Source organism: Giraffa tippelskirchi, chromosome 8 (genome assembly GCF_054371585.1).
Source record: "Giraffa tippelskirchi isolate mGirTip1 chromosome 8, T2T-mGirTip1v1.2.pri, whole genome shotgun sequence".
Lineage (NCBI taxonomy): Eukaryota > Metazoa > Chordata > Mammalia > Artiodactyla > Giraffidae > Giraffa > Giraffa tippelskirchi.
In genome coordinates, this window is record NC_137282.1 from 119,670,793 (window position 1) to 119,684,956 (window position 14,164).

At 41.5% G+C, this 14,164-nt stretch overlaps 1 protein-coding gene and 1 non-coding gene across 9 annotated transcripts in view; one reads left to right on the forward strand and one right to left on the reverse strand.

Moving 5' to 3' along the window:
- Positions 1-14,164, reverse strand: part of PRIM2 (DNA primase subunit 2) — a 297,212-nt gene that overhangs the window by 25,363 nt on the left and 257,685 nt on the right. The gene's annotated exons all lie outside the window — the stretch shown is intronic.
- Positions 11,745-11,851, forward strand: LOC145519246 (U6 spliceosomal RNA). The gene has a single exon (XR_014063663.1). It is a non-coding gene; the product is annotated as a U6 spliceosomal RNA (small nuclear RNA).

Genomic DNA, 14,164 nt, shown 5'->3' on the forward strand with positions numbered 1-14,164 from the left:
CAGGCATGGATACTAGAGTGGGTTTCCATTTCCTTCTCCAGGGATCTTTCCAAATCCAGGTCTTGTGCATCTCAGGTAAATTCTTTACTGTCTGAGCCACCAGGAAAGCCCGACGCTTCTCAAGTCCTTCTCCAAAAAGGAGTCAACACTTTCTAACTCAACCAACGAGGCTAGCATTACCCTGACAGCAAAGCCAAAGAAACATATCATAAGAAAATTATAGACCAATAAACCCTATGAATACAGGATACAAAAAATCTAGCAAACCAAATCTAGCAGCACATTAAAAGTATTATAAACCATGTCCAAGCAGGATTTATCCCAGTGATGCCGGGGTTCACACATGAATACTGATCAGTGTATAAACCACAGACAAAAACCAGACCGTCACTTCAGATGCTGAAAAGGCTTCTGAAAATATCCAACATACTCTCATGTTTAAACACACACACAGAATAGAAAGGAACTTCCTTAACATAATGAAGGGCACATGAAAAACCTATGGCTAGTACCATATTCACGGTGAAAGACAGAAGTCTTAGCCCTGAGATCAAGAATAAGCAAGACAAGGAGGCCTGCTTTCAGCACTGCTATTCACAAATGCACTGAAGTCTGAGTTACAGCAAACTGGCAAGAAATAAACAGCATTCAAATGCAAATGGAAAAGGCAAAGCTATAATATATATACCCACAGATGCCGCTGCTGCTGCTAAGGCGCTTCAGTCGTGTCCAATTCTGTGCAACCCCAGAGACAGGAGCTCACCAGGCTCACTTGTCCCTGGGATTCTCCAGGCAAGAACACTGGAGTGGGTTGCCACTTCCTTCTCCAATGCATGAAAGTGAAAAGTGAAAGTGAAGTCGCTCGGTCGGGTCTGATTCTTGGCGACCCCATGGACTGCAGCCTACCAGGCCCCTCCGTCCATGGGATTTTCCAGGCAAGAGTACTGGAGTGGGTTGCCACTGCCTTCTCCGTATCCACAGATGACATGATCTCATATACAGAAAAATCCTATAAAATCCATTAAAGAAACTATTAGAGCTAATAAATAAACTCAGCAAAACTGCTGGATACAAGAACAACATTTCTTTGTAGAAACCACTTGTAGTTCTAACACTAGCAATCAACTATCAGCAAAGGACACAAAGTAAAAGTTCCATCCACAGCAGCATGCCAAAGAATAAAATGACGGAGACCAGGAGACGAAAGACACGCATGCTGAAAACTGCAGAACACTGCTGAGAGAAACTAGAGACCTAAATAAACAGAAAACAATCCCTGTTCACAGATAAAAACATAATATTGAGAGGATAGTGATACTACCCAAAGCAAACTACAGATTCAGTGCAATCCCTATGAAAGTTCTAATGGTCTTTCCTGCAGAAATGAAAAAGCCAGTCCCTAAATTCACATGGAATTCCAATGGACTCCAAACAGTCAAAACAATATTAAAAAAAGATGAAGTTGGAAAATTCAAACCTCTTGATTTCAAAATCTACTACAATTTTAGTAATCAAAAAAAGTGTTATATGGCAAAAAGACAAACATACTGACCAACACTATAGAATCTTCGGGACCCTTGATTCTAGAGAGTATTGAAATAAAGCCATATAATTACATCCAATGACATTTTGACAAGGGTCTTAAGATGATTACGATAGGAAAAATGGTCTTTTCAGTAAATGATGCTGGGACAACTGGCCATCTACATGAAAAAGAATCAAGATGGACTCCTGTATATCACATCATATACAAAAATTAACTCAAAGTGGATTGATGACTTAAATATAAGAGTTAAAACTTTAAGAATCCTACAATACACGTGTCAATTTTCAATAACCTTGAATTTGGCAATGGACTTTCAAATATGACAGTAAACTGTGAGTAACAACAACAACAAAAACATACTGGATTTCATCAAAATTAAAAACTCTCGTCCCTCAAGCGAAATGATAGTCGCTCAGTCGTGTCCGACTCTTTGCAACCCCATGGACTATACAGTCTATGGAATTCTCCAGGCCAGAATACTGGAGTAGGTAGCCTTTCCCTTCTCCAGGACATCTTCCCAACCCAGGTATTGAACCCAGGTCTCCTGCATTGTAGGCGGATTCCTTACCAGTTGAGCCACAAGGGAAGCCCAAGAGACACTATCAAAAAAGTATTGATAAGACAACCTACAGAATGGGAGGAAAAAATTGCTGTTGTAGACTGAATGTTTGTGCCCCCTGCAAAGTTTGTATGCTGAAATCCTAATCCCCAGAGCAATGGTATGAGGAGTTAGGGCCTTTGGCAGATGATGAGTGCTCTGTAAGAGAGACCCCAGAGAGCTCTCGCCACCTTCTGCCTTGTGAGAACACGGTAAGAAGACGAGGACAACCATCCATGAGTCAGGAGGTGGGGCCTCACTGGGCACTGAATCTACCAGTGCCTTCACCTTGGACTTCTCAACCTCCAGAACCATGAGGGTAAATTTCTGCAGTTAGAAGCCATCCAGCCTACGGTAACTTGTTATAGCAGCTCACAAAGACCTGGAAATCAGCTATCTGATAAGAGTCTAGTATCCAAAATATATAAGGAACACTTAAACTCAATAACAAAAAGACAACCCAATTCAAAATGGGCAAAAGATCTGTACAGACATTTCTCCAAAGAAGAGATACAAATAGCCATCAAGCACAAGAGATGCTCAGCATCACTAGTCAACAGAGAAATGTAAGTCAAATCCTCGATAAGATACCACTTCACAAGGTGTTATGGGCTGAACTGTGTTCCTTCAAAAAGGCAATCCCTCCTGCCTCAGAACGGGATCCTATTTGAAGAAAAGGTCTTTACGGAGGAAATGAAACTAAAATAGGTCATCAGCGTCAGTCTGAATCCAACATGACTGGTGTCCTTATAAAAAGAGGAAACAAAGAATACACAGAGGGAAGACGTCATGTGAAGACACACCGGGAGGACGCCCCACGAAAAGGAAGGGACCAGGGTGATGCATCTACAGAGCAGAGGTGCCAGACGCCGATGGCTGTAACAAACAGAAGGGGGCAGGGTGACAGGTGTTGGCGAGGAAGCGGAGAACTCGGAACCCTCACAGCACCGCTGGCGGGATGTGAAACTGTATCGCTGCCGTGGAAAACGGCCTGGGAGTTCCTCAAGAAGTTAAACACAGAGTTATCCTATAAGCCAGCAATGCCACTTTTCAGTGTATACCCAAGAGAGCTGAAGCCAGGCACTCAGACAAATCCTTGTATGTGAACACTCACCGTGATGCTATAAGACTATACAGCCAAAAGGGGAAACAACTTACTGTCCATCGAGGGGTGAATGGATAAACACACGCTGGAATATTATTCTGCCACGAAGAGGGACGAAGTACTGACAGATGCTACAAGGAGGAACTTTGAAAACATACTCAGTGAAAGAAGGCAAACACAAAAGGTCCCCTGTTGTGTGACTCCATTCACAGGTGGCCCCGGCACGGACAGATCCGTGGAGCGAGCTGGCTGCCAGGGCGGGGAGGGCTGCTCCCCAGGGACTGGGCTTCACCAGGGTGACAAGCTGGCTGGTGCTGGCTGGTGCTGGCTGCACAACATTACGAATGTGCAAAATGTACTGAGTCGTACGCCTTTAAATGGTTTAATTTCATATCATGTGAATTTTACCTCAAGTAGAAAAAAAAGTAACTAGGACTTTTGAAACCCTGTTTCCACCTGTAAGTGGAATTATTCTCATCTTTATTCCATATTATTTGCCAGAGTTTAAATAATATATTAAACATATTCCTCAATTTAGGTACATAAAAATCACTATTCACCTCACAGTAAAGGCTTTCCCTGAAAGAAACCAAAAAGAATTTAAACTGAATTTAAAATAAAAAGAAAAACAAGACACGGGCGTGTGGGTCCCACCTCCTCCCATATTGGCTCTGAGGTCAGCACTTCGCTCATCTTTCCAGCCTCACTTTCTCTTCTCACATGGGCTGACAAGGCAGCAAGAGCCGAATGAGGTACAGCCCACTGTATAAATCCCCATCACAGGGCCTGGCACAGTCGTGCAGAGCAAACCAAGATATAAAACCAGAGAAGAGGTTCTGTGTCCAGTGACAGACCAAGTATATCACTTGTTTCTACATAATAAGAGAGAAAAAGCAATAAAGAGTACAAGCATTCACAGATTGCAATAAAAGGTATTAACTCTACCTTGACATATATTACAGAGAACTATCACATTTAAGTTATCCTGTAGGCAGCAATTACTATTCTTTATTAAATTCTATGAGAATTAACAATATGCATGCGTGATTCAGCATAGTAAAAAAACAACTTTACAACTTGAAAAGGATACAGCACACTGTTCCAGGTGCCAGCGAAAAAATTGCAATGTGAAAATTTCATGTGTATCTTTCCACAATAGAAAAAAAATCTCTTCAGAGTAATCAAACTATTTAAGATCATTTAGAGATTTTATTCTCAATATTTTGAATGCAGATTCTTATTAAATTTCTCTATCATACTATAAAATACTAACATTTCATCATAAAACTGCAATTTTTTATACAAAAGGTGAAGGCAAAATGAAAACTAAAAACCAAAAGTCAAGACATCTAAATTTGCCAGGAACTACTGATAGGGTTAACTGAACAAACCAGCAAAGCACTGGCAGGTTATTACCTCACTGGAAATTCTTAAAAGAAACTGAGCTTCAAATGCACAGCAGTATTTCAAGGACAAGAACGGACGGTGTGGGTAAAAAACTGGCCAATATAGCTTATAAACATATTTATTCATTTGGTCACCAGCGTGGACAGCTGAGAGAGAATTTTCTAGGGTTTCAAACCACTGAACGTTTTACAAGCAGAGAAAACAATGGCCTTTGCTTCAGGTGTGTCAAGGGCGTTCCTGTAACTAACAGGAAGAGAAGAGATACAAATAGCCATCAAGCACAAGAGATGCTCAGCATCACTAGTCAACAGAGAAATGTAAGTCAAATCCTCGATAAGATACCACTTCACAAGGTGTTATGGGCTGAACTGTGTTCCTTCAAAAAGGCAATCCCTCCTGCCTCAGAACATTCTTAGAAGAGACAGAACCTTCCTGCAGCCATGCTCACTGCCCGGGGGAGACCCAGAACCCCCGACTCTGACGGAACCTGCTGCACCAGCAGCAGCGCCTCCTTCCTCACACCGCTCCGTGGGAACTGGGGCTCAGGGAGCTGACACAAGAGAATGTCAACAAACTTCTACTGCCACGGTCATCTTTCTGCCATCATCTATGCAACTGTGGCAGCTAATTTCGTAGTTAGCAAAGAGGACAAACAAAACTTCAGACATTCACAGCTTTTAACGTGGGCCAGACACTACAGTGCTGGAAGGATAGGGGATAAAGGCTGAAACCCTCATCCAAAGATAACACGTCAGCTCTCACTACTGCTATTAGCACCTTCCCGTCAGGTGCGCGACCACTTAATTTAAACTTCATACATAACACGAGACTGTTCTGTTCAACCTCTAAGTGGGGACTGCTTGGGAGAGTGAAAATAAATTTTTAAGTATACAGTGTGGCTAATTATTAATATCAAAAGCTCCCACAACACCCTTCTTCCCTGCTTGGTCTGTTCTCAAGATGCAGTTCCTTTAACCATTTCCACTTTGGGGCCATACAGATTGTTGCCTATATAATTCTAAGTTACATGCTGATATTTTGGGTTCTTTATTTATTAACTTAATCTATTGAAATCCTGCCATGAAAGATGGTTATTTGGCTCTTTATGCTACTCGGACTTTCCTGGTGACTCAGATGGTAAAGTGTCTGCCTACAATGTGGGAGATCCGGGTTCAATCCCTGGGTCGGGCAGATCTCCTGAAGAAGGGAATGGCAACCCACTCCAGTATCCTTGCCTGGAAAATCCCATGGACGGAGGAACCTAGTAGGCTACAGTCTACGGGGTTGCAAAGAGTTGGACACGACTGAGCGACTTCACTTTTCTTTCATGCTACTATCCACCCATTCTCTTTCTTTCCATTAAAAAAATTAAGGTATACATTTTCATGCAGTAAAATATACCCCCCTTTAGTGTATAGTTTAATTTGGACAAACTCAGTCATGACACCACGTCCACAGTCAGACACAACATATCCATCACCCAGTCACCCCCTAATCCTTTGTAAACAACACCTCCTCCATTCCCAGCAATCACTCTGCTTTCTGTACATAAAAGGAATCACATCTGATGTCTCATCTAGCATGGTGCCTATTGCTGGATATACCAGAAGTTTGTTGCTTTTTTATTGCTGAGTAATATTCCAGTCGTGCAATGGAATTCTAGAGACACTGTGGGTTCCGTGCCAGACCACTACAGTAAAGCGAGTACTGAGACAGACTGAGGCACATACCTTCTGGTTTCCTACTGTTACTAACTGTGTTAACAGCAATATGTCTTAAACAGATATATGTATCTTTTAAGACATATTTTAACTGTTTCTTTATTTTTGGCTGTGCTGGGTCTTCCTTGTGCTGCCCGGGCTGTCTGAGGTTGCGGCATGCAGGCTTCTCGCTGCAGAGCATGAGCTCTACAGCACGGGATAGCAGCTGTGCATGGGCTCAGTCACCCCATGGCATGTGGGATCTTCCAGGACCAGGGATCAAACCTGCCCCCTCATTGGCAGGTGGACTCCTAACCACTGAACCACCAGGCAAGTCCCAACGTACATATCTTAATTTAAAAATCCTTTACTGCAAAATAACACTAACCATCATCTGAGCTTTCAGCCAGTCATAATCTTTTCGCTGCAGGAGTCTTGCCTCAAAGTTGATGGCTGATGACTGATCAAGGTGGTGGCTGCTGAAAGCTTGGGCAATTTCTAAAAATAAGACAATGAAACTTGCAATGTTAACTGACTCTTCCTTTTGCAAATGATTTTTCTGCAGGACACAATGCTGTATGATGGTATTGTACCCACAGGAGAGTTTCTTTCAAAATTGGAGTCAGTCTCCTCCAACCCTGCCGCTGCTTCATAAAATAAGATTATAGAATATTCTAAATCCTTTGTTGTCATTTCAGTAGTCTTCATAGAATCTTTACCAGGATTAATTTAATCTCAAAAAAAAAAAAAACAACACTTTCTCTGCTGATTCATAAGAAACAACTCATTCATTCAAGATTTACACTAAGATTATAGCAATTCAGTCACATGTCTGGGCTCTGCTTCTAATTCCAGTTCTTGCTACATTCACATCTGCAATTACTTCCTCCAATGATGTCTTGAACCCCTCAGTCATCCGTGAGAGTTGGAATCAACGTCTTCCAAACTTCTGTTAAAGTTAGTATTTTGACCTCTTCCCATGAATTATAAACATGCTTAATGGCGTCTAGGATGGTGAATCCTTTCCAGAAGGTTTTCAATTGACTTTGCCCAGATCCTATACAGTTATAACCTTACAAAACATTTCTTAAATAATAAGACTTGGAAGTCGAAATTATTCTTCACCCATGGGTTGCAGAGTGGGCATTGTATTAGTAGGCAGGAAATCTCCATCAGAACTCTTGAGTGTCCAAGTGGATGTTCAATGAGCAGTAATAATTTGAAAGGTATCTTTTTTTCTGAGCAGTAGGTCTTAACAATGGGCTTAAAATATTCAGTAAACCATGCTGTAAACAGATGTTCTGTCATCTAGACTGTGTTGTTCCATTTACAGAGCACAGGCAGAGTTGTTGCTGTCCAGTCACTAAGTCATGTCCAACTCTTTGAAATCCCACAGATTGTAACCCACCAGGCTCCCATCCACGGAATTTCCCAGGCAAGAATACTGGAGTGGGTTGCCATTTCCTTCTCCAGGGGATCTTGCCAACCCAGTGATCGAACTTGCATCTCCTGCTTGGCAAGTGAATTCTTTATTACTGAGCCACCTGGGAAGCCCTCAGTGGTAAAGAATATGCCTGCCAATGCAGGAGACACAGGAGACTCGGGTTTGATCCCTCGGTCAGGAAGATACCCTAGAGGAGGAAATGGTAATCATCCCAGTATTCTTGCCAGGAAAATCCCATGGACAGAGGAGCCTGGCAGGCTACAGTCCATAGGGTTGCAAAGTCAGACATGACTGAGCACGCACGCATGCACACATAGGCTTGAACTTAAAGACCAGCTGCGTCAGCCCCTAAGAAGAGAGTCAGCCTGTCCTTTGAAGCTTGGAAGCCAGATATGTCAGACTTCTCCCTTCCAGCTATGGAAGTCCTAGATGGCACCGTCTGTTTGGTGGCTACACTGTTGTCTAGTAGAGCCACCTTCATGAATTATTTTAGCTAGATCTTCCAGAGAACTTGCTGCAGCTCCCACATCAGCACTTGCTGCTTCACCTCGCACTTTTATGTTATGGAGACAGATTCTTTCCGTAAACCACATGCTTCAGACTTTTCTTCTGCAGCTTCCTCACCTCTCTCAGCCTCCATAGAATTGAAAGGAGTTAGGTCCTTGCTCTGGATTAACCTTTGGCTTAAGGGAATGCTATGGTTGGTTTGATCTTCTATCCAGAGACTGAAAGTCTCACCATACCAGCAATAAGGTCACTTCACTTTCTTATCATTCAGGTGTTCACTGGAGGAGCACTTCAATTTCCTTTAAGAACTTTTCCTTTGTTTTCAGAGCCTGGCTAACTGGTACAAGAGGCCTAATTTTCACCCTGTCTTGGTTTCTGACATGCTTTCCTCACTGAGCTTGATCTTTTGATTTAAAGTGAGAGACATATGACTCTTTCTTTGACCTGAATACTTGGAGGCCACTGTAGAGTTATTAATTGGCCCAATTTCAATACTGCTGTGTTTCAGGGAGAAGAGAGGCTCAAGGAAAGGGAGAGCCAGGGACTGGCGTGTTAGTGGCGCAGTCAGAACACACCCAACACTCACTGACTGTCACCTTACATGGGCTCAGTCTATGGTGCTGCCCCTCAGCATTACAACAGTAACATCAAAGGTCACTGCTCATAGGTCTCCATAACAAATATAATAATGAAAAAGTTTGAAAGATTGCAAGAACTACCAAAATCTGACACAGAGCTATGAACTGAGCAAATGCTATTGGAAAAATAATGCTGACAGACTTGCTTGACACAGGGTTGCCACAAACCTTCATTTTGTAAGAAAACACACTATCTCTGAAGCACAAAAAAGTAAAACACAATAAAAGGTATAACACAATTTGCTTATCCAATCACATATGAAGAACACTGGGCTATTTCTAGTTTTGGGGAATTAGAATAAAGCCTCTCTAGACACTTATGCACAGCTTTCTGTGTGGACTTAGGCTTCTATTTCAATGGTATAATTACCTAGAAGTCCTATAACAAAATCAAACAGTATGCACAACCTTAACTCCATAAGAAACTGACAGTTGCCTTCACAATGGCTCTACCATGCAAACCCCAGTCCACAGGTATCAGACTTCCAGTCATTCTGCATCCTCACCAACACTTCGTATTGTCAGGGTTTTTTTTCTTTTTTTTTTTTAATTAGATCAATTCAAATGAACACAGTGTTTTAAAATCACATTTTCCTAATACGTAATTATAAACATTTTTTAAGCATTTACTTATTATTCAAATATCTGGTGAAATGGCTGCTCAAACTTTTTACTTACTTAAAAAACTGTTTTCTTATTATTGAGCTTTGAGAGGTCTTTATTATCTTTATAATTCTGAAGACAAGGACTTTGTGAAAGATATGATTTGCAAATATTTTTCTTCCAGTCTAAGGCTATTTTATCATCCTCTTAACAATATTTGTGCAGGACAAAAGTTTTAATTTTCATAAAGTCTAATTTACCAACATTTTCTTTCATTGAACATACCAACTGCAAGGTTATTCAGATTTTCTTGTTTTCTCCTAGACAGTTGACATTTAAGATCTCTGATCCACTTTGAATTAAGTTTTTTGAAAGTGTGGGACAGGCGTCTAGGTTCTTTTGCGGCAACAGCAGAGGTCGTGGGGGATATGGACTAGAGCCAGAACAGTTGTTCTAGAACCACTTGTTGAGAAAACTACCTTTTCCTATTGAACAAAATGCATTGCCCGTATATACGTGGGTCTGTTCTTGGATGTTTTATTCTGTCCAGTTGATCTCTTTGTCATTTCCCTAGAACCACACTGTTTTGGTGTGGTTAGAGCTACAGTAGCTCGACATTAAGCCTGAAACCAGGTACGGTGTACCTCCAACTCTGTTCTTTGACTGCTTTCATCAGCGTCTCAGCATAAAGATCTTGCACATATTTTGTAAATAAATTCATTTAAAAACATTTATGTCTTTTTGGTATGACTGCATATGATAAAACCTTTTCCATTTTGATGGGTTCTTGAGATTTTTTTCATAGATAATCACACTGAGAATAGAGGAAGGTTTTCTTTCTCCCCTTCTAATCTGCCTTTGATTTCTTTTTCTTGTCTTATTATAATGGTTACAGTCAGAGAACAATGTCTGATTTCAATTCATTTAAATTTGTAACGAACTTTTTAAGACCCAGAATGTGACCTATCTGGGTGAGTCTCCTCACCTGCGGTGGGGTGGCGTGTCTACAGATGTCAGTGTGGCTCGAGTCATCTACATCCCTACTCACTCTCAGTCATTCCTGAACGAGCAGTGCTCAAGGCCCAGATGTCACTTGTGCAGTTGTCCAGTTCTCCACTCAGGCCTCTCTCGTCTTTCTTCGTGTGTTTTTAAGCTATGCTGTTGTGGCATGAACAGCTAGGACTCTGGTGTCTTGTTGGTGGCCTGACTTCCATGCTCCTCTCTTCTAGGGGAGGGCTGAGGGACAAATGCAAGACTACCCACCATCTTTGGCTTTACTGTGCTGTTCAATCTGGTCTTCCTAAGCTGGATACCAAGCTCATTCTAAAAGGACAATAAAATGTGATCCTATAAATATGCTTTTATGCAAGTAGGTGATGCCAGTTAAATCACAATGATCTCTCTTCTAACCATTAAAATTCTGATTATTTTAATAATAATATTATAAAACTTATAAGAAGATATAAGTACTTCTTAATGTTGAAGGTATCTTTGTCAAGTAGTTTTTCTGTGAAATAAAAATAGCTCTGAGTTTTACCTTAAATGCATTTAAATGATATTTTTCTTGACTTTCTTTCAATATTTTAACATATGCTGCTGCTAAATCGCATCAGTCGTGTCCAACTCTGTGCGACCCCACAGATGGCAGCCCACCAGGCTCCGCCATCCCTGGGATTTTCCAGGCAAGAACACTGGAGTGGGTTGCCATTTCCTCCTCCAGTTCGTGAAAGTGAAAAGTGAAGTGAAGTCGCTCAGTCGTGTCCGACTCTTCATGACCCCGTGGGTTGCAGCCTATCAGGCTCCTCCGTCCATGGAGTTTCCCAAGCAAAAGTACTGGAGTGGAGTGCCATTGCCTTCTCCATTTTAATGTATACTTGGAGTTTTTAAGATCTACCTTGCACTTATGCCAAGCTGCAACTAAGTATCCATCTAAATGTTTTACGTGATTTTTCATACATCAACTTTATTCCTTTTAGAACACAGCCCTAAGCTGCTTTATTCTATTGAGAACCACTCAATAAACGCATTAAATAACAGTACAACATTATCTACAGCCCACTTACATGCCCTGTGCATCTTGAAAAAGGTTACAAAGTAGGTCCAAAGGATCATGCTTCAACTACCTAAGGGATCCACCTGCAAACTGAGCATAAATAGAGGAATGCAAAGGAGTCAGAGCTAAGAATGTACAAACATGTGCTCAGTTTGACAGCACATATACTAAAATGGGAACGATACAGAGAATATTAGCATAGCCCCTGCACAAGAATGACACACAAATTCATGAAGCAGTACATATCTTTTTCAAAAAAAAGAAGGTACAAACATAGTCACTACTGTTAAATAAAAGCATCACTCTTTTCAATAAAATGTTAATAGCCTATATTTTTTGAAAAAGTAATTGTTCATGAAGTATCCATCAGCAGAAGAATGGATAATGAAGATGTGGTACATATATACAATGGAATGTTATTCAGCCATAAAAAGAATGAAATAGTACCATTAACATGGATAGACCTAGAAATTATCATACTTAGTAAGTCAGACAGAGAAAGACAGATACTGTATGATTTCACCTATATGTGGAATCTAAAAAACAAAATGAATATAAATAAACAGAGTCAAAGATACAAAGAAAAACAGATGTTTACTAAAATGGAGGCGGTGAAATACTGAAACAGAAACAGCGAATCACTATGTTTGTATACCAGGAACTAACATGGTGTTGAAGGTCACTCCGAAAACCAACCAAGAAAAAAAGGATCAGATTTGTGATTTTCAAAAGTGGGGTTGTGGGAAGGGGAACTGGATGAAGGCCATCAAAAGGCAGGAACTTCCAGTTGTAAGAAAAATAATTACTAAGGATGTAATGTACAACATGATAAATATACATTATATATGAAAGTAAAGAGAGTAAGCTCTAAGAGTTTTCATTACAAGGAAAAAAACATTTTTTTCTATTTCTTAACTTTTGTATGTATATGATGATGCATGTTTGCTAATTTTACTGTGGCCATCACTTCACAGCATCTGTAAATCAGAGCATTGTGCTGCACCTTACACAGTGCTCTGTCAATCTTGTCTCAAGAACACTGGAGGAAAAAAAGACCACAGACACATACAGCGTGGTCATGATGTAGTGGAGAGAAGCTAACACTGCTTGGTTAGAGAGGGGTTGTCTTTGCTTTTGTCTTTATCAAGCCCAGCCTCTCTGATGGGCTCTTTTCCTACAAACAGGCTCAGGTCCACAGCAGCCCCAGACATGCAGGCAAACCACCCGAGAGGCTCATGCTGACCGTGCCAACACTTCCTGTGAGAGGTGCCCCTGCCTGCGGGTCCAAGCCACTGCCTCACTCACTCATCCACGTGTCTGTGGTCTTGGTCTGGTTTCCCTGAGATGCTGACACCCCTCGCGGAATCCAGCTGCCTCTGCCCAGGCCTAGTCCCACCTAGACTCTCCACCACGAAGGGCTCTGTGGGCCACACCCTCCTCTCAAGAGTTCTCTGCTGGCTTCCGCACTCAGCACTCCCTCACGCATTCCTTCCCTCTCCCCTGTTTCTGCTCTCTCCTGATGCTACTTCCTTCTACTATCTGACAAAGGGAAGTGTGAGCCAGGATCCCATCCTGAGGCCTGGCCTTGACTCCCTCCCCCTCTCTCACTATCTGCTCCCCTCTCCCAGAGAAAACTCAGGATGATCAGCTCTAAAGCAGACTGGGGCTGAGAAAACACCGTGGGGTCAGAGGCCTGGCTTCCATTTCTGGTACCAATGACTCAGGAGCTGTGCACCCATATCACACCCCCCCAACAACTCCACCAAAGTGAAGCACTCTCCTCTAATGTTCATTCCAATCCAATTCATTGTTAGATCTACAATTCTAACCCCAAAGAACACCAGATTTCCAGCTGGAACTTCTCTAACACACTACAAATCTGTCATTTAACTGTCCCAGCTCCAAACCTAATCTCTCAAACCAACAAACACTCCTTTCAAGTGACCTATTAATGTTGATATACTGGTGTCACCAATACCTTAAGCTTGAAATGCTAGCAATTCTATACACTTACTGCCTTTTATTCACACTTTCTCTCTTCCTAGCCACCTCCCATACTCTCATGGTCCAATTCACAAAGCATCCCTTCCAAGAAGTGATCCTCAACCTCACAATCTGGCTACCATCTCCTGTATGCAGAAGAACCAAGATATCCTATGTGTGCCTCTCTCATTAGACTTGGGATTTATAGGAACACGGGTTTATATCCAATTCTTCTTAGCATCTGTGAAAAGCTGGTCACCTTGGACACTGCCTTTTCCAGAGGATGGAAAAACCAAGATAGGAATTCAATTGATTAAACTCAATATAAACTCTAGACACAATAGAAACAGAGTTTTCTAGAATAATTATTTTTTCCAAGGAAAACTGATATATAATGAATTAGATGTCCTGGCTGTAAAATAGTGTTGTTCTTCTTCTTTTTTTTTTTTAAATAAATTTATTTATTTTAGTTGGGGGCTAATTACTTTACAATATTGTAGTAGTTTTTGCCATACATTGACATGAATCAGACATGGGTTTACATGTGTTCCCCTTCCTGGACCCCCCTCCCACCCCCCTC